Below are 25,179 nucleotides of genomic sequence, written 5' to 3' on the forward strand. Positions count from 1 at the left end.
AAAATTTTTTAAAATTAAAAATTAATGCTTTATTCCCATTAGTAAAGCTAATATCAAAGGAACTAACAATATTAAATATGACAAAATTGAGAATTGACCAGATCCGTTGTAAATTGTTCAGGCTGGAGTGTAGTGGCATGATCTCAGCTCACTGCATCCTCCGCCTTCCGGGTTCAAGCAATTTTCCTGCCTCAGCCTCCCGAGTAGCTGGGACTACGGGCACATGCCACCATGCCCAGCTAATTTTTGTAGTTTTAGTAGAGACAGGGTTTCACCATGTTGGCCAGGCTGGTTTCAAATTCCTAACTTCAAGTGATCTGCCCGCCTTGCCCTCCCAAAGTGGTGGGATTTCAGGCATGAGCCACCACACCTGGTCCGTCGTACATTGTTGATGAGGGGGTGAATTGACACAATCAGGGAACTGGGCAGGTTTGGGCACTTGAGTTAATGAGGGTTATAATTGGAAACAATTGGAAATAATTCCACTATTCAGTATATACCCAGGAGAAACAAGGCGCTTATACACACCAAGAGACATTTAAAAGAATGTTATAGCGGTTTTATGTATGTTTTCAGCCCATAACTGAAAACAATGCAAATTCCACTAATAGGTAAGTGAAAATTAATTGTTATCATATAATGGGATATTACACAACAATGAAAAATAACAAGTTATTGCTTCATACAATACTATGGTCTGAATGTCCCCGCAAAAACTCAGATTGAAATTTAATTGCCATTGTGTCAGTACTGGGAGGTGCGACCTTTAAAAGAGGAGTAACTATAATTCCACTTATTTATATTAAATGTTAAAACAGGTGAATTAAAGCACAGTGATAGATAATGTTGCCTTGGGGATATTGACTGGGAAGGGGCACAAGAGCCTTCTGGGGTGCTGGAGATGTTCTATATCTTGATCTGTGTAGCAGTTGGACAGGTATATACATATGTAAAGATTCAAGTTCCTTACTAAAGATTTGTTCACTTTAAGTTTTACCCTGATTTTTTTTTTTTAAATAGGGGAGAAGTTAATGACAATCATAGTGCCATTACTGTGAAAAAGGAGCCAGTGTTTTCAGCCTTTCACCAATAATCTATCTCTAGACCAGTGAGGTATATCTGGGGTCCACAGGTCAGGTTCAGCTGTTTGGTTTCTCTTCATCTAAATTGGCATGATGGTCTGGAGAGTTTTCCAACACCTACAGCCAATTATCTGATTCTCCAGACACCAGCTGGGTGTTCAACAATTCAACTTGAACACTAACTTCCCAGCATTAGTGCAGACCCCACAGCTTGAGGGCTCAGTCCCACAAGACTGACCATTCATCTCAGACCCTAGTCACAAGTTCCAAGCCTATTGTACTTCTGACCAACCAGCTATAGCTGGAGTTCCCACAGCCCCCTCCTAAGGTTCAACAATTTGCTGAAATGGCTTACAGAACTCAGGGAGGTGCTTTACTTACCAGTTTATTATAAAGAATACAAACGAAGAGCCAGACGACAAGAAACAGATGGTAAGGTTCAGAAGTGTCTAGAGCCCTGGGGTGTGCTTCCCTCTTGGTATGTGGACGCATTCACCAGCCTGGAAGCTCATTCCATCTTATCATTCAGGAGTTTCTGTAGAGATTAATCTCTAGACCCCTTCCCCCTCCCGGAGGTTGATGGGTAGAGTCGAAAGTTCTAGCCTTCTAATCCCTTGGTCTTTCTGGTGACCAACCTCATTCTGAGGCTAAGGGCCCCACCCTTAATAACTTTATTATAATAGCATAGACTCAGGTGTAACTGTAAGGGGCTCCTGAAGGATAAATCCTATCACTCAGGAAATTCCAAAGGAACTCTGAGCAAGAAAGTAGGGACGAAGACCAAATATATTTCTTATTTTGTCGCAGATGGGTAAGAATTTTATTCCATTCATGACTCTCAAGTGCAAGGAGCTTCAAGTTATTTTTCATCTAAGAGTTTCATAGTTTTAGCTCTTATGTTTAGGTCTTTAATCCATTTATACATTTTGTATGATAATAAGGAAAGGGTCCAACTTCATTATTTTGCATATGAATATCTACTTTTTCCAACATGATTTGTTAAAAAGAAATCTGCCCCCCGCAATCAAATCTGAGCAGCTGAGTCTCAAGGGGAGCTTCCCCTTCAGTCAGCAGAGACACTCTCCTGTGTGCCATCCCAACCCCACCCCTCTGAGGTCTATGTGAAGACTGGGGATGCCTTCACCTGTCTAGGATGACCTAGCTGTCTGATTTTCAGTCCATACTGTCTGCTTGTGGCTAATATTCTCCTTCTCCAAGCCCGTGGATCCACTGAGCATAGACGATGGGCCCTGCTGTTTCTGAGCCATCCTTGGTTGTGCAGAGGGAAGGGAAGACTCTTTGATGAGGCTGCAAATAGGGGCTAAGGTCCTGGCTCCTTAGGGGGCTCAAACATTCCTCTCTGGACAACCCCACCCCAACGACCTCCTCCTCTCCATAGGGGAATTCTCCTGAGGGGAATTCTGCTCCTCTCCACCTTGCCTTTTACTCTTCCTCCTCCTCAAAGGAACTCCCCTCTCTAGGCTTTCTTCTTGGTTGGAGACCCACCCTGGCCCTCTCAACAGGCTAAGGCAATTGTTCTCAAGTTCTAACCCCTGACCATCAGCATCAGCATCACTGGAGAAGCTGTTAGAAACGCAGATTCTTGGGTCTTTCCTAGACCTACTGAATCAGAAATTCTGCAAGTGGGGCCCAGCAACCTGGGTTTTAACAAGCCCTCCAATTGATTCTTATGCACATCAAATTTTGAGGCCCACTGAGCATTGCATTGGAAAGCAAAAATGAGGAAAGGAGACTGTCTTAAAGCACATTTCTTGAACATTTCTTATTTATCTAAATTGGAAGACTTCTGTGCATAGATCTGTAGGTTAAAAATCCAAGCAGTTGAGTTCTGGGTCAAAGGAATTTGAAAGACATTGCCAAATCACCATCCCAAAAATTGCATCAATTTCACTCTCAACCAATAATGTCTGAGGGTGAGTGTTTCCCAACACCCTCCCTGGCACTGGGTGCTATCAAACTGTGAATCTCTGCCAATCTGATAGGAGAAATAAATCTTACTATTTCAATCGGCATTTTTCTTTTTACGAGTGAAGTTGAGGCTTTTAAAAGCCATTGCTATTTCTCTGTAAACTGCTGGTTTATATTCCTTACTCATTTTGTATTGAGTTGCTTTATGTCTTTGAGGATGAAGGAGGTGAGCTTGTCTGTCTGTCACACAGTAGTACTTACTATTGGTTTGTCTCTCATCTTGCTTTATAGAATGCTTTACCGTACAGAAGTCTTTTTTTGTTTTGTTTGTTTGTTTGTTTGTTTGTTTTTTGAGACGGAGTCTCGCTCTGTCACCCAGGCTGACTGGAATACAGTGGCACAATCTCAGCTCACTGCATTCTCAACCTCTAGGGTTCAAGCAATCCTCCCACCTCAGCCTCCCAGGTAGCTGGGACCACAGATGCATACCACCACACCCAACTCATTTTTTTTTTTTTAATTGCTTGTAGAGACCAGGTCTTGCTATGTTGCCTAGGCAGGTCTTAAACTCCTTGGCTCAAGCAATCTTCCCATCTCAGCCTCTCCAAGTGTCAGTATTACATGCATGAGCCTAAATTTTTATATAGCCACATTTCACAAATGTTTACTTTAGGGATCCTGGATTTTATTTGCTGAATTCTCTATCATAATATTATAAATACATTTACTTATTTTTTATCTATGGTCTTATGGTTTTATTTTTAATATATATCCTTTATCCATCTGTAATTTATTTTGATTTAGGGAATAGCGTTCCCATTATATTTTCCCCCAAATGGGTAGTTAATTTTACTACCACCTTTCTCTACTAATTAATGTCACCTTGAACATAAACTGAATTCTGATATGTGTTGGGATCTATTTCTGATTTTCTATTCTGGTTTACTGAGTTGTCTATTTCACCTTTGGGTACCAAATTTCTTTACAAATTATAATTTCATAATATTTTTTATCATCTGATAGGTCTAGCCTCATCTCGTTGCTTTTCTTTTTCAGGGCTTTCCTGGCTCTTATTTATTTCCTCATTTGGTTGTCGTATAATTTTTGACAAGTTCCTCACCTAATGAACAAATCTGATGGGTATTTTGATTAGAGTCACAGTAAATAAATGGATTAATTGAGAAAGCACCGACATTTTTTATTTTTAAATTTTTTAAATATGGAGTTGAGGTCTCACTGTGTTGCTCAGGCTGGTCTCAAATTCCTGTCCTCAAGTGATCCTCCCTAAGTTCTGGGATTACAGGAATAACCCACTGTGCCCAGCCAGCACTGACATTTTTATAATATTGAGTCTTTCTATTCAAAAGCACAGAATAGGCCGGGCACAGTGGCTCATACCTGTAATCCCAGCACTTTGGGAGGCTGAGGCAGGCAGATCGCCTGAGGTCAGGAGTTCGAGACCAGCCTGGCCAACATGGTGAAACCCAGTCTCTACTAAAAATACAAAAATTAGCTGGGTATGGTGGCAGGCCTCTGTAATCCCAGCTACTCAGGAGGCTGAGGCAGGAGAATCGCTTGAACCCAGGGGGCAGAGGTTGCAGTGAGCCAAGATTGCGCCATTGCACTCCAGCCTGGGGGACGAGAGTGAGATTCCGTCTAAAAAAAAAAAAAAAAATTAGCCAGGCATGGTGGTGGGTGCCTGTAATCCCAGCTACTTGGGAGGCTGAGGCAGGAGAACCACTTGAACCTCGGAGGCAGAGGTTGCAGTGAACTGAAATCACACCACTGCACTCCAGCCTGGGTGACAAGAGGAAGACTCTGTCTCAAAAAAAAAAAAAAAAAAAAGAAGCACAGAATAGTCTGGGTACAGTGGCTCACACCTGTAATCCCAGCACTTTGGGAGGCCAAGGTGGGAGGATCACATTCATCCAGGAGTTTGAGACCAGCCTAGACAACATAGGGAGAACCTGTCTCTACCAAAATTCAAAACTTTGTGGGGTGTGGTGGCATGTGCCTGTAGTTCCAGCTACTCAGGCAGCTACTCAGGAGGCTGAGGTGGGAGGATTGCTTGAGTCCAGAAGGTTGAGGCTGCAGTGAGCCGTTATCATGCCACTGCACTCCGGCCTGGGAGACAGAGTGAGACTCTGTCTCAAAACAAAACAAAATGAAACAAAACAAAATAAAATGAAACAAAAACAAAAGCCCAGAATAGAATGTTCTCTGTATTATTTTATTTATTTTTATTTTTAGAGACGGGATCTCACTTTGTTGTCCAGGCTGCAGTACAGTGGCAGGTCATAGCTCACTGCAGACTCAAACTCCTGGGCTCAAGCAATCCTCTTACTTTAGATTCCCAAGTAGCTGGGACTACTGGCGTGCACCATCACATTTGGCTAATTTTGTTTATTTTTAGTAGTGGTGAGGCCTCACTATGTTGCCCAGGCTGTTCTTGAATTCCTGAGCTCAAGCCATCCTCCCGCTTTGGCCTCCCAAAGTTCTGGGAGCACTTTGTCCAGCCTGCTGTATAATTTTAATATTACCTTTGTAAAGGCCCTTATATGTCTTTTAAATATATTTCTAAATATTTTATCTTTTTGATTGCCATTGTAACTGTAATTTCTTTCTATTATATGTTTCTGATAGATTTTATATATATACATCTGTATTATATATATATATAAAGTAAAGTAAAGGAGAACTACTGGGTTTTGTATATGAACCTTGGAAACTGCCATCATCTTGATTTTTTTTTTTTTTTTGAGATGGGGCCTCGCTCTGTTGCCCAGTGGCACAGTCTCGGCTCACTGTAACCTCTGCCTCCTGGGCTCAAGTGATCCTCCCACCTCAGCATCCCTAGTACCTGGCATCACAGGTGCTCACCATCATGCCTAGCTAATTTTTGTGTTTTTTGAAGAGACAGAGTTTTGCCATGTTTCCAGGCTGGTTTTGAACTTTTGGGCTCAAGAAATCCACCTGCCTCAACTTCCCAAAGTGCTAGGATTACAGGCATGAGCCACCGCGCCCGAGGCATCCGGAATTACTGTCTCTCTAATAGTTGTGCATTTTCCAATCACATCATCTACATATAAATTTGCTTCCTCTTTCCAGTATTTACATCACATTTCTCTTTTTTATCTAATTACACTGGCTTGAACTGCTACAGCCATGTTAAACGATAATGATCATGATGGCTGCTTTCATCTTGCTTTTTATTTTTTGGCTTAAAACAATAGAAATTTATTCTCTCACAGTTCTGGAGGCCAGAAATCCGAAGTCAAGGTTGGCACTGCTCTTTCCTTCTGGACACTCCGAAGGAGAACCGTTCCCTGCCTCTTTTGCAGTTTCTGGTGGCTGCCGGCCATCCTCAACATTCCTTGGCTTGTGGCTGCATCCCTCTGGGCTCTGCTCTGTCTTCATGTTGCCTTCTCCTCTGTGGACATTTTATCCTCTTCTCTTCTGAAGACACCTATCATTGGATTTAGGGCCCACCTCAATCCATGATGATGCCATCAAGATTGTTAACAGAATTACACCCACAAAACTCCTTTCATACATTCACAGCTTCCAGGAGGACATTATCTTTGGAGGCGCCACCTTCAACCTGGTGCTTTTTCCTGAAATGACTTTTTTCTTTTTACATTTGGCTACTATGGTATAAACTGTTGTCCCATCCGAATGACCTGACGTGCACTTGAAACATGTTTGAAAACACAACGTTTGTTAGTGCAGTCAGCTCTCCTCTGGAGCCTTTCACCTAATCTGTCACCTTACAGCTCTTTGTCTGATCCTTCTCTTACCTGGGTATAGGATGTGCCCACAATGTCAGGCCTTTTTGTTCTCTTTATATATACAATTTTTTATTTCAATAGCTTGTGGGGTACCAGGGGGTTTTGGTTTCATGGATGAATTGTATAGTGGGGAAGTCTGAGATTTTAGTGCATCTCTCACCCAAGTAGTGTACATTGTACCCAATATCTCTCACCCCTTTTCCACCCCCCACTTCTGAGTCTCCAAAGTTTATTACACCACGCTGTATGCCTTCATGTACCCACGGCTTAGCTCTCACTTATAAGTAAGAATATACAGTATTTGGTTTTCCATTCCTGAGTTACTTCACTTAGAATAATGGCCTCCAGCTTCATCCAAGTTGCTGCAAAAGACATTATTTCATTCTTTTTTATAGCTGGGTAGTATTCTATGGTATATATGCCACATTTTCTCTATCATATCTTTGCAATTGTGAATTGTGCTGCTATAAACATGCATGTGCAGGTGTCTTTTTCATATAATGACTTCTCTGCCTTTGTGTGGATACCCAGTAATGGGACTATCAGATCAAATGGTAGATTTAGTTCTTTAAGAAATCTCCATACTGTTTTCCATAGACGTTGTACTAATTTACATTCCCACCAACAGTGTATAAGCATTCCCATCTCACCACATCCACACCATCATCTGTCATTTTTTAGCTTTTTAATAATGGCCATTCTGGCTAGGGTAAGGTGGTGTTTTACTGTGGTTTTATTTATTTCATTGTTATTATTATTTTTTGAGACAGGGTCTCACTCTGTCACCCAGGCAGGAATATGGTGGCATAATCACAGCTTACTGCAGCCTTGACCTCCGTGGCTCAAGTGATCCTCCCACCTCAGCTTCCTGACTAGCTGGAACTACAGGCACATGCCACCATGCCCCACAAATTTTTGAATTTTTGTAGAGACAGGGGGTCTCCCTATGTTGTCCAGGCTGGTCTTGAACTCCTAGATGCAAGCGATCCCAAACTGCTGGGATTACAGGCATGAGCCACCGCACCCTGCCTAAACGAGATTCTTCAGGTGGATACCACTGTTGCTCCTGTTTAACTTTTTTTTTTTTTGGTCACGTTTCACATTTTTATATTTAATTTAACTTTGGCTAATGGTAACATTGCAGCCTCAGCTTAGTATTTTCTGGTATACCTCGGTTTGTATTTTATTTTTAACCTTTCTGAGCTATTTTGGCAAAGATGCACCTCTTGCACACATCATACACTTTTTAAGATACTTTTATCATTCATTGTGAGAATCATTTTTCTATCATGAGTAGTTTTATCCCATTTACATGTGCTGATGTAACTGACATATTCGCCTTAATTGTGTCTTCTTATCTTGTTTTCTATTTAATACTGCTTATGTTTTCTATGTTTTACTATGTGTATTTTTGTCTTTTTTGGTATGCACGTGTGTGTGCACATATGTTTGTATTTTCTCTGATTATTTGAAGGTTTATAAGTCTGTTTTTAATATTTCTAGTGGTTGCTTTTATCTTGATTTATTTCTCTGCCAAGAGAAGAAAACATTTGGATGTAGGAAAAGAGTTATATTCTCAAAGGCTAAGCTTTGGCACCATAGTTCTGTCTTCAACATCTTTATGTCTATTTCTCAGTATGAAAGAGGTTGACAGCCTTCCCAGAAGCCAGAAGTTCAGGGTAATCAAGATACTGAATGTGCCACTGAGATGCTGCTTGAACTAGCCACCTACATCAAAGAGCTATCAGTACCACAAAGGGATGCTGTATCTCCTCTCTTCTTTCAAAACCTCATGTGAATATCTTTCCTTCAGCAGCCAGCATACTTTGTTCAACAGTGTCTTTGACTTACTGTCCATTTCTCTACACAGTATTCTGAGAAGACATAATAGGAGAGGCCATGAATTGAAAGCATTGACTCTTCTTGCTATTTGTTTCTATATATATCGAGATTAGGAGCCAGATTGTTGCCTGACAGCTGGTCTTTGTGAATACAGTGGTGTATGGTTGATATTCAGCTGCAAGTTTTTTTGTTTTTGTTTTTGTTTTTTTTTAATCTGTGAATTGATGCTGGTTGGTCAGTCAGTATACCGAAAGATAATAGCACACTTAAAGCCAGGATGAGGCTGCTGTGCCTATGGAGTAGCCATTCTTTTATTCCTTTACTTTCTTAATAAACTTGTTTTCACTTAAAAAAAAAAAAAAAAAAAGACTTGTTTTAGGAAGCCTGATTTTAGGAAGGCTTGTTTACAAGGGGACTATTTACAGTCCTGCAGGTGTAGACATATGCCAAGAGATGGTACAATAAACTGGATAAGCAGTAGCAAAACTGTTACCACCAACAGGCTTGAAGAAAAAATGGGTGGAAGGTGTCATTAGAAGGGAGAGAACCGATGGAGTGGGCTGTCTTGGGAGGACCAGTGGCCTCCTGTTGAAGGATGCATCCAACCCATGTTGACTCACAGGCAGGAAACCAGGGGATTAAGTGCCCTGATCTCACTCTCTTCCTTCTCCATTTCCTGCTGGGGATTGCCATTGCCGAACCCAACTGGGAGCCAGAAGCTCATTCATCTAATCTTGCAAAGGAATTCGGTGATAAACAGCATAAAAAGTTAACAAGTACATTTCCCTCATGTGTCTTGAAAATATGTGAAGAGCTGACTCATACTCCACACACCGTGGTGTACCCATTAGCAAAGTTTGCAACTATCAGTGATGGAAAACAAGTTACAGTGGCTTTAAACATAGAGGGGTTGACTTCTATACTATAGCAGGAAGTCTTGAAGTAGGCAACCACTGACATTCAGTGGCTCAGTAATGGCAGTGCTAATGTGCCTAGAATTATTTCAGCCTTTACCTTGTACTGGTTGCTTCATACTTGCAAGATGGTTGCCCAACCCCAGGCATGGTCAACTTAGGAAGAAGGAGGGAGAGAAAAATTTTCAAGAAGTACCCTCAGCAGACTTCCCATCATATTTCATTGATCAGAACGGGGTTTCATGGTCTCCTATAGTAGCAAGGAAGACTGGAAAAGTGGGAAATGGGTTGATCATGTCTGATTTAAACCACTTGTAATTAATTGCTTGAGACTGGAGACTTTGGTGCATGGATCAAAATCAGGGATTTGTCATCAAGAAGGAAGGGATGGGATGAATTCTTAACAATGAATGAGGCTTACCACAAGTGGTTTTATTCAACAATGAAGCCAATTGTCTGCTAGTACTCACTCAGGACAGCAATTGCTCTTTCACACTGTGTGCCATTGATTTTCTGTGACATCCAAAAGTGTTGTTTAATCCAGTAATTTCATCAAGAGCCTGCTCTGCTTTTTCTCTAATCATCATATTCCCTGGTAGCCTATGACTCAATTTAAAAGCCATGGTGTGAATTGTGTTGATTTTCACTATAAATTGGACAAGTTTTATGATGCCTCTGTGGTTTCAATCTTTTCTCTGTCTTTAGTGAGAAAATGCATCCCTATCACGCTAGACTTTATTTTACTCATATTCAGGAAAAGCTTGATTGGTCTTCTAACTAGTTTACAGGGTCTGATGCAAACAAATATGATGCAGAGGCCTCACTGGGCATCATGCCACTATCTGACAAGTTTCACAACAGACGATGCCTCAAGAGGAAATGCATTACCAGCTAACAAAATCCTATTTTTGGATATTCATTCCCATACCCTTATTTCTGATTCATACTTTATTTTTCCTACTCGTATAAAATAATCTGATTCAGCCACTCATCTGCCCAAACATACATAATCACTCTTTATATTGCAGTATTTTTGTTACTATTTTCAATAATACTTCTTTTATTATTTAATGAACCTTTTTTGAATGATGGATCTATCTTTATGATTTGGGGCCATACTGCCATTATTATATGACATAATATAATAACAATAATAGTAACAATAAAATGGAAATATAACAAACATAAACAATACCATGAAAACAGTATGAAAATGTTTTAGCAAGTTCGACTACAGCTAATGGTATTCTCTTTACTAAATACGAGCTGAGCTAAACTGCTTAATTCAGCTCTGATGGCACGGGTGCATGCTACAAGACCGTGATAATTATTACAAAGGTAATGAGATTTCTATGGAAATTATCATTGATCTCACATTTATGAAATGTATGTGAACAAAATTTCTTGTGTGTGTAGCAACCTCTGCCATGCCCTGCTTTTATCCCCTTGGCCCTCATAGTTCTCACACCTCCTGATGGTTTCTCACTGCAAACACAGGTGACTCTCTGCCTGAGTGATGTTTCTGGTCACAGGACCATGCTCCATAGGCACACAGGGCAGGCTGGAAGTGCACCCTGAATACAGCCCTTAGCTGACAATGGGTTAGGGTAGACACTGAGGGGTGTTCCAGACAGCATCCCAGAGGTCCCAGGGAGATTGAGCTGCAGTTGCCCACCCCGGTAATTTACTCATCAACACACCCTGTGTTGGTTTCCTTCCCTTCCCTGCCCACCTTCCTTTCTTTCCGTGAGTGCTTCCTGGGATCCAAGTGAAACACTCAAATCTTTGTCTCTGGGTTTGCTTCTGAGGGAAATGAGCTCGAGGCAGTTTTTTCTTTGAAATATCCCTGCCAGCTCTGAGATTCATGAAACACACCTTAGGAAAAACTATTCTAGACAACTCTGCTTATTTCATCAGTGAGCAGATTGTGGCCCAGAGTCAGGGCCCTGAAGTGCCTAGGGTTACTCTATGGTGAGGGACAGACCCAGTGGCCCTGGTGTTCCCTGTGATGGAACCAGCATAGACTGACATCCTGATGCCCTTGGGGGCTGCTTTGGAGGTATGACCTGAACTCCCCCAACCAGGCATGACACACAGGGGCCTCAGCCCTTCTTAGACTTACCTGGAAGACCCACTGAGGACAGGGAGCTCCTGGCATAAGCTGGGGCAGGAGGGGAATAAGACAAAAGGAAACCAAGGCTGGAAGGGGTCTCCAGCCAGTGGAGGGCTGGGCCTGACCACTCTGTACCTCCTGTCTCCCCTGAGCCCCTTTCACCTCGCTTTCCCAGCTCTTGTGTTTTTCTGCTTCTGCTCCTGCCCTCACCATTGAAATGAAGGGTTTTCTGGGCCGTTCCTTCCTGGATCTTTCCTAAAGAAGTCCCCACACAAACATCCCACATAGAGATCTCTTCGACTTATGATGGAGTTAAGTCCTGATAAACCCATCATAAGTTGAAAATATCCTAAGTCAAAAATGCATTTAATACACCTAACCTACTAAACAACATAGCTTAGCCTCTCCTATTTTAAATGTGTTCAGAACATTTATACTAGCCTACAGCTGGGCAAAATCATCTAACACTTTTAAGACTATTTTATGATAAAGTGTTGCATATGTCATGTAATTTATTGAATACTGAAAGTGAAAAATAGAATAGTTATATGGGTACTTGAAGTATGGTTTCTACTAAATGTGTATAGCTTTCACACCACAGTGAAGTAGAAAAATTGTAAGTGGAACCATAGTAAATAGGAGATCATCTGTGTACACACTAATGCTTCTCTCTGGGATTAGATCCTGGCTCTGTGGATCTCAAAGGAACTGAGAGGGGGTTGGGTATGGTGGCTCACACCTATAATCCCAGAACTTTGGGAGGCCAAGGAAGGTGAATCAACTGAGGTCAGGAGTTCGAGACCAGCCTGGCCAACATGGTGAAACCCCATCTCTATTAAAAATACAAAAATTAGCCGGGCGTGGTGGGGCATGCCTGTAATCCCAGCTACTCGGGAGGCTGAGGCAGGAGAATTGCTAGGACCCAGGAGGCAGAGGTTGTAGTGAGCCGAGATTGCACCACTGCACTCCAGCCTGGACAACAAGAGCGAAACTCTGTCTGAAAAAAAAAAAAAAAAGGAAGAAAAAGAAACTGAGATGGATTCATGTCCCACAGAACAAGTCATTTTTCTCTGTGCTTCATCTTTTCCTATTTCCTATGAGAGAAGCTTGTGACCCTGTCAACCATTTCCAGAAGAAGAAATTGGCTTCTAACCTAGTTTTCTAAATAATCTATTAGAAATGTCTAACCTATGGACCTTTTCTTATTTCCAGTTGACAGACTAAGGCCAAGAAAGAGGTTATATCATGAACCCATTACCTGACTCCCAGACAACAATCTTGCCATTCCAACTTCAGAAGAAGCTTTGGAGGGAGTTTAAACCATAAGCTTACCCTCTCAATCATCCACTACCCCAAGGTAAGTAGGGTTTGTTAGAATCATGGCCCTGCTGGTAAAATCAACTGTTTTCCTAGCTGTGTCCTATCCAGATCCCTCACCTCAGGTTTTGTTTTTGTTTGTTTATTTGTTTTTTGAGACAGAGTCTCACCCTGTCACCCAGGCTGGAGTGCAATGGCACAATCTCAGCTCACTGCAACCTCTGCTTCCCGGGTTCAAGCGATTCTCCTGCCTCAACCTCCCGAGTAGCTGGGACTACAGGTGCCTGCCATCATGCCTGGCTAATTTTTGTATTTTTAGTAGAGACAGGGTTTCATCATGTTGGCTAGGCTGGTCTCGAACTCCTGACCTCAGATGATCCACCTGTCTTGGCCTCTCAAAGTGCTGGGATTACAGGCATGAACCACCACACCTGGCCCTCACCTTAGTTCTTATGGGGCCAACTGGGATGTCATCCTAAGGAACTGGAGCATAAATGTCCAGGGCCAGCTCTTGAAAGAGGAAATTCATTTATATAACAGTTACTGAATCCTGCAGGGCCCTAGGCTCACATGCAGAATGATGGAGGGTTCAGGAGATGAACCTTAAAGAATCTAATGCATTCCTGCCCTCCCGCGGAGAGTGCATAGGCTAAGAAGTGGGATAGTTCCCATACTACAGGCTAGAGTATACTAAAGCCAACAACAATAATAATGGCTGTGATGGTTTAAAAACATGCCTACACATTCTTTCATGCTCTTTTTTTTTTTTTTTTTTTTTTTTTTGCAATGGAGTCTTTTTTTGCCAGGCTGGAGTGCGGTTGCACAATCTCGCCTCACTGCAACCTCCACCTCCCGGGTTGAAGTGATTCTCCTGCCTTAGTCTCCCAAGTAGCTGAGATTACAGGTGTGCATCACCATGCCCAACAAATTTTGTGTTTTTAGTGGAGATGGTCACCATGTTGCCCAGGCTGGTTTTGAACTCCTGACCTCAAGTGATCCAACCGCCTCGGCCTTCCAAAGTGCTGAGATTATAGGCATGAGCCACTGCGCCTGGCCACATGTTCTTCTTATCAAAATGGAAATCTAACATACCTCTCCTTGAAAATGGGCCAGGCAGCTGGGCACAGTGGCTCACACCTGTAATCCCACCACTGGGAGGCTGAGGCAGGTGGACCACAAGGTCAGGAGTTCAAGACCAGTTTGACCAACAGGGTGAAACCCTGTCTCTACTAAAAATACAAAAATTAGCCAGGCATGGTGGCAGGCGCCTATAATCCCAGCTACTTGGGAGGCTGAGGCAGGAGAATAACTTGAACCCAGGAGGCAGAGGTTGCAGTGAACCAAGATCGTACCATCACACTCCAGCCTGGGCGACACAGCAAGATTCCATCTCAATAAAAAGAAAGAAAATGGTCCAGACTTAGTGACTTGCTTCTAATAAATAGAACGTGAAAGAAGTGATAATGTGTGATTTCTAAGGCTAAGTTAGAAATGGTGATATAGCTTCTACCTAGCTTTTTCTTGAATACTCGCCTTTGAAACTCAGCCACCATATTGTGAGGAAGCCTGGGCTACCCGGCACACACCTCACATGTAGGTGTCCTGGCCAATGGCCCCAGCTGACAGCCAGCATCAACTGCCAGATTTGTAAGTGAACATAGTTTCAGATGATTCTCATCTCTAGCCTTCATGTCTTTCCAGTTATGAGTTATTCTCATCAAGTTCTGCCCAAATTACAGATTTATTAGCAAAATAAATGTATTCAGTCACTACATTTGTGAATTGGTTATGCAGCAATAGATAACTGGAACCATACTAAAGTGTGTTGAGTCTCTACTACAAGCCAGTGTGCTAAACACATTACAGGGTTATAATCACATTTAATCCTCCCAACAATTCTATAGGTAGATATTATGGGGTGTCTACCTTATGGAGAACTGAAGCTCAGAGCAATTAAGTGACTTGACAGAATCACAGAGCTTGTAAGTGGCAAAACAGGACTGGAGGCAGTAGTGTGCTGGTAAATGATTAGCAACCAATTCTCTGGGTTGGGGCAGGGGTTGGGGGAGGAAGGAAGTCATGATCTATAGTTTTTCTAATTTCTGTGGTATAAATTATTCCATGATGGCCGATTTCAAGCTACTGGCACAGAAAGTGAAATTGGGTAGAAACGTGCACAATCACCTCTCTGAGGCTATGGTACACCACTGAGTAGAGACTGCCAACCCCAGGACCTATGTATATGGGGTTATAAAAATGGATGGTTGGAAGATTTCTGAGGGGGTGATGGAGAAGCTGGTCTAGGGAGTTTCTCTTGAAATGTAGTCTGAGCTGCAGAAAAGGCATTTTGGGCATTCATTCATCCTGTGTACTCACCTGAGTGCCAGACAGTATTCTAGTCATTGATCATTAGCAGAAAATGAAACACACAAACTCCTTGCTCTCATGGAGTTTTCTTTTTATCAGGACAGAGGTAGGGAGACTCAAAGGCACAGGCTATACTGAGAAGTTTGAGCAATGGAGAAGAAAGTGGAGCTCTGACTGAACTTAGCCAGCCACAGTCAGGCTCCAAGAGGGGAGATGACCTGGGCTGATGGCTCCCTTTCCTCTGTTGGCCCTTCCCTTTTGGGAGAGCTCTTATGTCAGAAAAGTCTCAAGTCTGTTAGATTGGGAGTCCCTGACTCCCAGCCCAAGGAAGCAGCCCTAGGAAAGGAGAGGATGCAATTTCCCAAAGCTACCTCTTACCGCTTCCCTCCCCCAATCTCATCCCTCCATCTATTGGTGAGAAGCCTCCTAAAGTTGGCCTGAGGCTCCTGAGGGACTGGTTCCACCGGAGTCTTTAACGAGGACCCCATCCTCCTTGGGACCTGCAATAGTGATAAGAATCAGAGCACAATCCTCAAATAATTCCCACAAATTTGGAACTGATTCTTAACTAAAACAAAAAAAAAAAAAGCAAGAAAGCTTTCTATCCAAAGGATTCTGTGCTCTGCAAGGAAGAAATACCTTGTCTAAGGGTTAGCTTCTTCAGAAAGAGAACTAGGAGGAATCTGCCTTCCAAGATGACATCAGCCAAGCTTGTGTGGTTTCATCTAAGGAGGGGGATTTATTTTTGATATACAAGACTGAAAATACTTAAAGCATGACATGTAAAATTATTTAAAAGATACTAAGACGTGACAAATTAAGCTTTCTTGAAGTCTTGAGTTGGAAGAAGTGGAGTGAGGGGCAGGTCATGAAGCACATAGCAGGACATAATTTAAACCAGATGTCAGAGGTCACTGCTCCTAAAGCCATTGGCTGGACTGACACGTGGAGAAGATGCTTCCAGCCATTCTCTTCTCAGCCCTGCCTGTCCCAGACTCTATCAACTCTCTTTCTCAAATTCCAGGGTTATCCCCAAGCCTGCCTTTCTTTCTTTTTTTTTTTTTTAACTTTTATTTTAGGGTCAGGGGTACATTTGCAGGTTTGTTATATAGATAAATTTGTGTCACAAGAGTTTGTTGAACAGATTATTTCATCATCCATGTACTAAGCTTAGTAGCCACTAGTTATTTTTCCTGATTCTCTCCTTCCTCCCACCCTTCACTGTTCTCCTCTGTGTGTCCATGTCCATCATTTAGCTGGTCTCGAACTCCTGAGATCATGTGGTATTTGGTTTTCTGTTCTTGCATTAGTTTGCTGAGGATAATAGCCTCCAACTTCATCCATGTTCCTGCAAAAGGCATGATCTCATTCTTTTTTACGGCTGCATAGTATTCCATCGTGCATATGTACCACATTTTCTTTATGCTATCTGTCACTGATGGGCATTTAGGTTGATTCCATGTTTTTGCTATTGTGAACAGTGCTGCAATGAACAGAGGCATGCATATGTCTTTATGATAGAATGATTCATATTCTTTTGGGTATATACTCAGTAATGGGATTGCTGGGTTGAATGGTACCTCTGTTTTTATGTCTTTGAGGAATTGGCACTCTGCTTTCCACAATGGCTGAAGTAATTTACACTGTCACCAACAGTGTTAAGCATTCCCTTTTCTCCGCAACCTCACCAGCATCTGTTATTTTTTTATCTTTTAATAATCACCATTCTGACTGGTGTGAAATGGTATCTCATTGTGGTTTTGATTTGTATTTCTTTAATGATCAGTGCTATTGAAGTTTTTTTTTTTTTAATATACTTATTGGCCACATGTTTGTCTTCTTTTGAAAAGTGCCTATTCATGTCCTTTGCCCACTTTTTGATGGGGTTGTTTGTTTTCTTCCAAGCCTGTCTTTCAATTGATTTTAAAAAACTGTGGATCTGTTTTCTTATTTTTATTTTAATTTTATTTTTTTATTTTTTGAGATGGAGTCTTGCTCTGTCGCCCAGGCTGGAGTGCAATGGTGCGATCTCAGCTCACTGCAACTTCCGCCTCCCGGGTTCAAGGGATTCTCCTGCCTCAGCCTCCTAAGTAGCTGGGATTACAGGTGCCTGCCACAATGACGGGCTAATTTTTGTATTTTTTAGTACAGACGGAGTTTCACCATATTGGTCAGGCTGGTCTCGAACTCCTGACCTCAGGTGATCCACCCGCCTTGGCCTCCCAAAGTGCTGGGATTATAGGCATGAGCTACTGTGCCCAGCCTGGATCTGCTTTTTCTATAAAATTATATCTTTCTTGCGGTGGGAGAGCCTTTTTAAAAAGTCCTATTTTCTTTCCTTTGATAAAACTCATACATATACATGATTGAGAACATCAAAAATGGAAGAAAATGAAAAGTTAGGTCTCCTTTCTTCTGTTTACCCTTAGGTGTCTCCGCTAGAGCCGCCATTAATAGTTTTTGTTACTTTCCAGAAATATGCTATGTAGATTATTTACACACACACACACACCCTCATCCTACTAGACCTCTCTGGAGTCTTTATCTCAGCCCTCCCTCCCTTCCCCCTCCTAGACACACTTGTTTCCCTTGGCCTCAGGCATGGCTCTCTGTTCTCCTGTCTTACTGACTGCTCCTTTGGAGGGTCCTTTCCTGGCTCTATTTTATCTCTCAATCTCTAAATATTGGAGGGTCCCAGCACAGTGACCTGGGTCCACTTTTCTATCTGCTTCACTTCCTAAGAGATCCCTTCTCCAGCCTTATGGCTTTACGGATCACCTTCACTGCTGGCTACTGCGTCCCTGGCCTCCATGCGCCACTCCAGACCCACTTGCAATCCTTTTACTCCCTGCTCTGGGCTGGGGACTGACCCGTATGTGCTGCATCCATGGGCTCCCTTGCCCTCTGGCTTCCCACGGCCTTTGGAGGTGGGGTGGAGAGTGAGGTCAGGGTATTTGTTCTCCCTGTAGGGTTGCCATGGAGTGGCTGCATTTTTCCACCAAAGGCCTCAGCTCCTGTCAGTTGGCAACATACAAACTTGTCTACTAAAAGATAAATCCCAGGCTGGTGTGGTGGCTCACACCTGTAATCCCAGCACTTTGGGAGGCCAAGGCGGGTGGATCACCTGAGGTCAAGAGTTCAAGACTGGCTTGCTGTCTCTACTAAAAATACAAAAATTAGCCAGGTGTGGTGGTGCACACCTGTAATCCCAGCTACTCGGGAGGCTGAGGCAGGAGAATCACTTGAACCTGGGAGGCAGAGGTTGCAGTGAGCTGAGATTGTGCCACCACACCCCAGCCTGGGCGACAGAGCAAGACTCCATCTCAAAAAAAAAAAAAAAAAGATAAATTCCCTTCCTTGGATGAAATCACATGAATTTGGATGTTGTCTTCTCCACTCAGCTATCTTTCAGTTATCTTTGTCCCCAGGTTCCAGCAACTCCCTCTTCTCACTCCTTCAGAACTATGGATGGTTAAGGACCCACTCTTACTAGCCCTGGGGGCCTACACCACCCTCCTGGTTTCTCTACATCCTGCTACTCTTTTCTAAAGGCTCCTTTTATTAAACCCTCCTCAAATTTCTCAATTCCAGGGTGCCAGCTGTCTCTCCCTGGGACCCTCTCTGGTACAAATTCCAAACAGCTCTCATGTTTCCATCACACCGGAATTCCCAATCCATGTGAGCAGTTCAGACTGATTCTTCACCTCGGTTCCCCAAAATCTTGCTCCTCCCACCAGCTTCCCTCTCCTGATGAAAGATAACTCCACACTTATAGTTACATACACCTCTTTCTCTCATACTTAGATCTGGGGCTATCAGCAAATCCTATCAGCTCTACTATCAGAATTCACCCAGAAGCAGATCATTGGGTGACATCTCCTACCACCCTGCTCCAGCCCCGCTGTATCTCCCATGGTTGCAGCAGCCTCCTTCCTAGACTCCCGGATTCTACCCTTGCCCCTCTGTAGTACTCTCCCCTCAGCAGCCAGAGAGATCCTTTAAAACCTAAGTCGAGTCACGTCACCTCTTTGTGCAAGAACCTCCAATGGCTATGAAAGCCAAAATCCTCACAAAAGCCTAGGAAGTCCTATCTGATCTTCCTCCTCCCCTCCTTCAAGACCGTTCCTCCCACCACTGTGACCCTGCTCGCTCCTCTTCAGCTTCGCTGGCCTCCTGGCTGGTCTTCGTGTCCAAGTAAAGTCTTGTGCACAGGCTAGGCCCTACACCGGGCGGAGAGGTGACGTTCTCTCCCATCATTCTGGTCTCTGCTCTGAAATCAACTTGTCCCAGAGGCCTTCCCTGACCACCCACTCTAACATGGCACAACCCTGACATTTTCTGTACCCCTTGCTCTGACTGAGTCTCCTCCATAGCACTTATCACGACTTGATGCATTTTACTTGTTTTCCCCCATCCCCATAAGCTGTTTTGTTCTCTGTTTTATTTCCACTATCTGCAATGTGCCATGCACTTTGTAGGTGCTCAATACATGTCTGTTGAATGAATATATACCTTTAAGAAATGACCAGGCCAGGTGTGGTGACTCACACCTGTAATCCCAGCTTTGGGAGGCTGAGGGGGGTGGATCTCTTGAACCCAGGAGTTCAAGACCTGCTTGGGCAACATAGTGAGACCCCCATCTCTACAAAAAATTGAAAAATATTATCTAGGCATGGTGGCATGCACCTGTGGTCCCAGCTACTTTGAAGGTTGAGGTGGGAGGATCACTTAAGCCCAGGAGGTCAAGGGTGCAGTGAGCTGTGATTGCACCACTGCACTCCTGCCCAGGCGGCAGAACAACACTCTGACACACACACACACACACACACACACACACACACACACACACAGAGAGACCATAATGGGGAACACAGAGCTGGCTCATAAACAGCTGCCTCATTCTTGTTCACAGCACATAGTATTCCACGGCATTTTTTAGATTAATTTCCTATGATGGACATCTAGGTGGGTTCTGACCTTCAGTACTTCAAACTATGCAGCTGAAACGATGTGCTGCTAACATAGCACAAGCATTTATCCTTGTATTTCTCAGTAGGATAAGTCCCTAGATGTGTGATTGTTAGGTCAAAAGGTATGCTCATTTAAAATTCTGATCATATTTCCAAGTTGTTCTCCAAACTGGCAGACCCAGCCAGTTCTCTCTCCCTGACAACAGTGGATAAACACTGCTGTTTCCCCATCTGCTCCAACACCATGCAGTATCAGACTTTTTGATCTTGGTCAGTAGGGATCGGTATTTCTGTGTTCAGTCGTCATTTCTCTAATATGGTAGTGAAGCCTAGTTTCCTTTGGAACTTTTCCAGGGATCACACCGGCCAAGGCCTGATTGGAGACGCCTGGGACCCTGCCGAGCTAGCCGGGCCCTCAACCCTGGCCGCAGCCACGACTCCGAGCGCTGCTCCTTCTTTTTCTGCACTTTCCTTTCTCCCCCACAAGCTTCTGATTCTTGGAACCAGGCTTGGTGACCTCACGCGAGTGACTTCATATCCGGGACTTTCTGGGAATTCTCAGCAGCACTTTTTCGTAAGAAACGTAACGCGTCGGGGGGGTGGGGGGTGGGGGGGAAGTGGGTGGGGAGGGGGTGGTGGGCGGAGCTTTTGAGGAAGAAGGGAGAGAACAGCTCAGGGCCCGCTTCCTCCTTCCGATTAGGTCGGGTGGAGCTGGCAGGCGGGCGGGCCAGCTGCAGCCAGCGAAATCCGAGTACCGCCCCCTTGGCCCACAGCAGGGCACCCGCGCGCCTGCCTTCCGGGACGCAGGTGGGGGTTGGGGCGCGGACCTCAGTCCTCATAGAGCCTGATTTGGGACCAGGGAGTGGTTCCTGAGGGTTCCCAAGCAGAGCCTCTGCTAGAGTTTTCTTCAGAAGTTAGCTGGGCATCTAACTAGGCAGCTCTGCCACAGGTTGCGGGGAGGAACAGCATAACCAAAACCAGAGCCCCATTATGATTTTTGTGGACCCTAAGTACTTTTGCCTTAACGGGCTCCTTTTCCATAAAAAAAATTTTTTAAGTATATTTTACGACTGTGGTGGTATAAAGCCGAATAGGTTAATGTTATATATGCAAACAATGGCTTTGGCCTGAAAGTTTGTTTTTCCCTTCTGATAGTAAAATAAGTTAAAACATTGTCATGAGTTTCTAAAAGTATTGTGGACCCTAGGCACTGTTGCCCCCTGTGCCGGATGGGTGAGTTGGCCCTGGGTAAAATCAGGGCGATGTGACACAGCCTGGAAAGAACATGAAAGGATCTAGAAGATAGAATTCTCCCCTCCCGGAGGAGGCCATAAACACAGTAACAGCTGCACAGGAAGGGCCTTGAATGACCTAAGAAGCGTGGATTTTAAGGTGACAGAGGTGGTGAGAAGCTGCTGCAAGGCTGGATTGGAGGACTGATGGTTTGGGGGTGGCACTGGTGGTGGGGAGAGAAATGAGGAGGCTGTTGCTGCGGTACAGTTGGATGTTGGAGCTCACAGATCAACGTAGAAATGAAGCAGGGGGCAAGGGGAAGAGGTACTTGGGAAGCCAAAGCCCACTGATATGAGGCGGTAATGCAGGGAGAAGCCTGGGCTATCTTCTCTGGCTTCAGTGAATGGCAGATGCTGCCAGCCCTCTTGGAAAACAGGAAGACAGGAGGAGAACCTGTATGTGTTCCAGGACTTTGGGAAGATCAAATGGAAGGTCTTTCACAAATAACAAAGCAAGGAGACTTCTAGTAACTTCACAGGCTTGTGGGCAGCTTCAGGGCCACCTCTTGCCCAGATCCTGCGATTGTTCTTAACAGGCATTCTAACCCCACCCCTGCTGCCTGAACTGCCTCCCCAAAGCTCCATTCTTGTTGGGCCACTTTCCTGCTCCCTATGGCCTGGAGGACAAAATCACCTCACTTGGACATTTCCAGGATAAAGAATGGGGAAAAGCAGACTAAGTTTTCAATACCCTTTCAGTAGAAAACTGTCCCAGAAACTCATTGACTACCTACTTCTTAATCCCCATAACTGTTTTTATGTGCACATCTCCACCCCCATAATAGTCTTGACTCCCACCCTCAAAAATGAACACTGGGCTTTCTCCAGAGCAGATCAGGCCAAAATCAAGGGCTGGGACAGGAAATACACTTGCAGGGAGAAGAGCTGGGCTTGAATGACCTCTTGAAAGATAATCCTTCATGTATTCACTCTAAAACATGAATTTAGCACTTACTATGTGTTCTGGCACCATTCTAGCACTGGGGATGCAATAAAAATCAAATGAGATGTGGTTTTTCATGGAAATGCTACTTCAGTGGGGGGAAGACTGACTGTGGAGATGTCACTTTCCAAAGACGTATGCATGTTCTAGAATTTTGCCTCTCGCCTACCAAAAGGTGATGTCTAATACCCCCTTCCTTTCAATCTGGGCAGACTTGTGACTCACTTGTAACCAACGGGATGTACAGATGTGATTTTTCATGACTTCTGAGACTAGGTCATAAGAGGCGATACAGCTTCTGCCTTGTTAGATGGGACATGTCTTTGGAGCCCTGAACTACAACTTAGGAAGTTCGACAACCCAGAGATTGCCATGTTGTGGGGAAGCCCAGGCCACATGGAGAGGCCACACGTGTGTGTTCTGGCTGACATCCCTGCTGACGTCCCAAACATTGTGGCACAGAAACAAGCCATGCCAACTGTGCTCTGTCCCAAATTCCTGTTTGGGGTGGTTTGCTATGCAGAAATAATATCTAGAACACTAAGAAACAAGGGAATAAGTGAGCAAGATAATTTCATATTGTGAGAGGAAAATATGGGAAAACATAAAGCAGCGTGAAAACAAGGGCCTCTTTAGATGGGGGAAGCGGGGAGGACTGATCAAGAAAGGTCTTTCTGGAGAGACATTGGAACTGAGACCTGAGTGAGAAGGAGCTCAACCACTAACCATCTGGGAGAAGAGACTTTCAGCCAGAGGGTTCATTAAGTACAAAGGTCCGGAGGCAGGAATCAGCTTGGTATGTTCTGAGAAGGGCAAGAAAGACAGTGTGACTAGGGTGATGTGGGTGAGGAGGAGAGTGGGGCCAACGAAGTTGGAGAGGAAGGCAGAGAGGCAAGTCATTCTGGTCCTACAGGTCACTGAGAGGAGTTTGGATTTAAGACTGAGTGAGCTGGGGAGCCGGTGGAGGGTATTATGCAGGAGTGCCTGGATCTGGTAAACTCTTATTAATAAAAGTTCCTGCTGCCTGCTGGAGGACAGAGTGTAAGGACACACAGGGCAAAGGGAGGAGGATCACTGGGGAGGCTGTGGCAGTGCCTCATCCCCCAGGGAAGGGAGGATGCACGATGGCTTGAGACATGGTGATGGCGGTGAAGATGGGGACTGGTGGACAAATTCCGGACACAGAGGCAATGACAGAGAGTACCAGCGAGGGAGGAGGCGCCCAGTCCTGCAGGTCCCGAGCAGGATCTAGACATGGGTGAGGACGGGAACCCGCTATCCGTCTGGAGTCCGAAGGGAGCCGAGAGGGAGCGAGAGGGCTGGCCAGGATGGCGCGTCCTGGCGTCCGTCGTCTGCAGTGCAGAGCCAGTCCCTGGCTGCGCTCCTGCCGGACGTCTCCCAGCAACAGCCGCCGCCGCCCGAACGTTCTGAACTCGGCGGCCCCTTAGCTCTCATCGTCGCCTCGGCGACGGCCGGTGGGAACACGCCCTGCGGGCTCCGGGGGCGGGGTCTTGGCGCCACGCGCTCCGCCTCCCGCGGGGTGCGCCTTCAGCCCCGCCCGCCCCCTCCCTTCCTCTGCGGCACGCGTGGCCGCAGGTGTGCAGGGCGCCCGGAGCGGCCTCGCCGAAAAGCCGCTTCTCTGTGCACGCCGCCGCCGGCGCGCACCACAGGCCCAGCCACCTCTCCCCACTCTTCCCCTCAGGCCGCCATCTTCAACCAACTGGACTGAGTCTTCTGTCGTTCGGGTCACCTCCGCTGAGACGCCTTCCCTGACCACCCAAGTTGAAGGAACTGCCAACATTTCCCTCTTGGACTTTGTGTTTTATTTCCTTCACAGTATTTCTCCCCTCTAAAATTATCTTGTCTGCTTCTACCTATATTGTCTTCCCTCTTGAAACCGAAGTTCCATAAGCTGAGGCAGAAATTCTGCCTTGTTCATCTCTGTTGTCAGCACCCTGAACAGAGCCTGGCATGAATGAGGTGCTCAATAAAAGTTACTTGGATGAATCGGCAGATTTCCTCAATCATTTCATTCATTTATGCATTCATTTATTTGACATTTATGGAGTGCCTTCTAGGCACTTGTGGTAAAGAGGTACCAAGATGAACGAGACAGGGATACCCCTGGAGGTAAGAAAGAAGATATGTATTTTTTTTTAATTACGATAATACTAAAAGTGAATGTCTTTGAGTTCCAGATGCCAGGCATAGCTTCAAGCTCTTTATACTTTCTAGCGTTCCATTATTGGAAAGCTAAGCATGTGGGAGTTATTTGTCCGACTGCTCAAGGTCATTGCCTATATAGGCTGCTGGGCCCTGTAATCAAGTGAGATCCCGCAGAAGGCAGGGGATCAACAAGATTTGTGTACCAGGCCCAAGCAGGTGGATTTGGTACCTTGATTATTCTCGACACAGCACAGTCTCCCACAGGGCACAGGCTCCTTCCAGATCAGAGCTGTGTTGTCCCAGGAGAACCCTACGCATATTGGCTGAGCAGGCAACGAGGGGCCTGTGAGGGTTGTGGAGGGTTAGGCCCTGGGTTAGGGGTAGGATAGGGCCTATCTCTTCCATTGAAGCAAAGTGTGAGTAACTTTCCACATAAACTTGGTGTGAGGCAAACCT

At 44.6% G+C, this 25,179-nt stretch overlaps 1 long non-coding RNA gene across 1 annotated transcript in view; it reads left to right on the forward strand.

The window, feature by feature from the left end:
* The window catches only part of LOC126947590 (uncharacterized), a 28,915-nt gene extending 4,345 nt beyond the window's left edge, over window positions 1-24,570 (forward strand). The window contains exons 2-4 of the long non-coding RNA XR_007723129.1: window positions 12,881-13,025; window positions 20,677-20,896; window positions 24,260-24,570. This is a non-coding gene — a long non-coding RNA (uncharacterized LOC126947590). The remainder of the gene's footprint in view (window positions 1-12,880; window positions 13,026-20,676; window positions 20,897-24,259) is intronic.
* The last annotated feature ends 609 nt before the right edge of the window (window positions 24,571-25,179 follow it).

Source organism: Macaca thibetana, chromosome 2 (assembly GCF_024542745.1).
Source record: "Macaca thibetana thibetana isolate TM-01 chromosome 2, ASM2454274v1, whole genome shotgun sequence".
Taxonomy (NCBI): Eukaryota; Metazoa; Chordata; class Mammalia; order Primates; family Cercopithecidae; genus Macaca; species Macaca thibetana.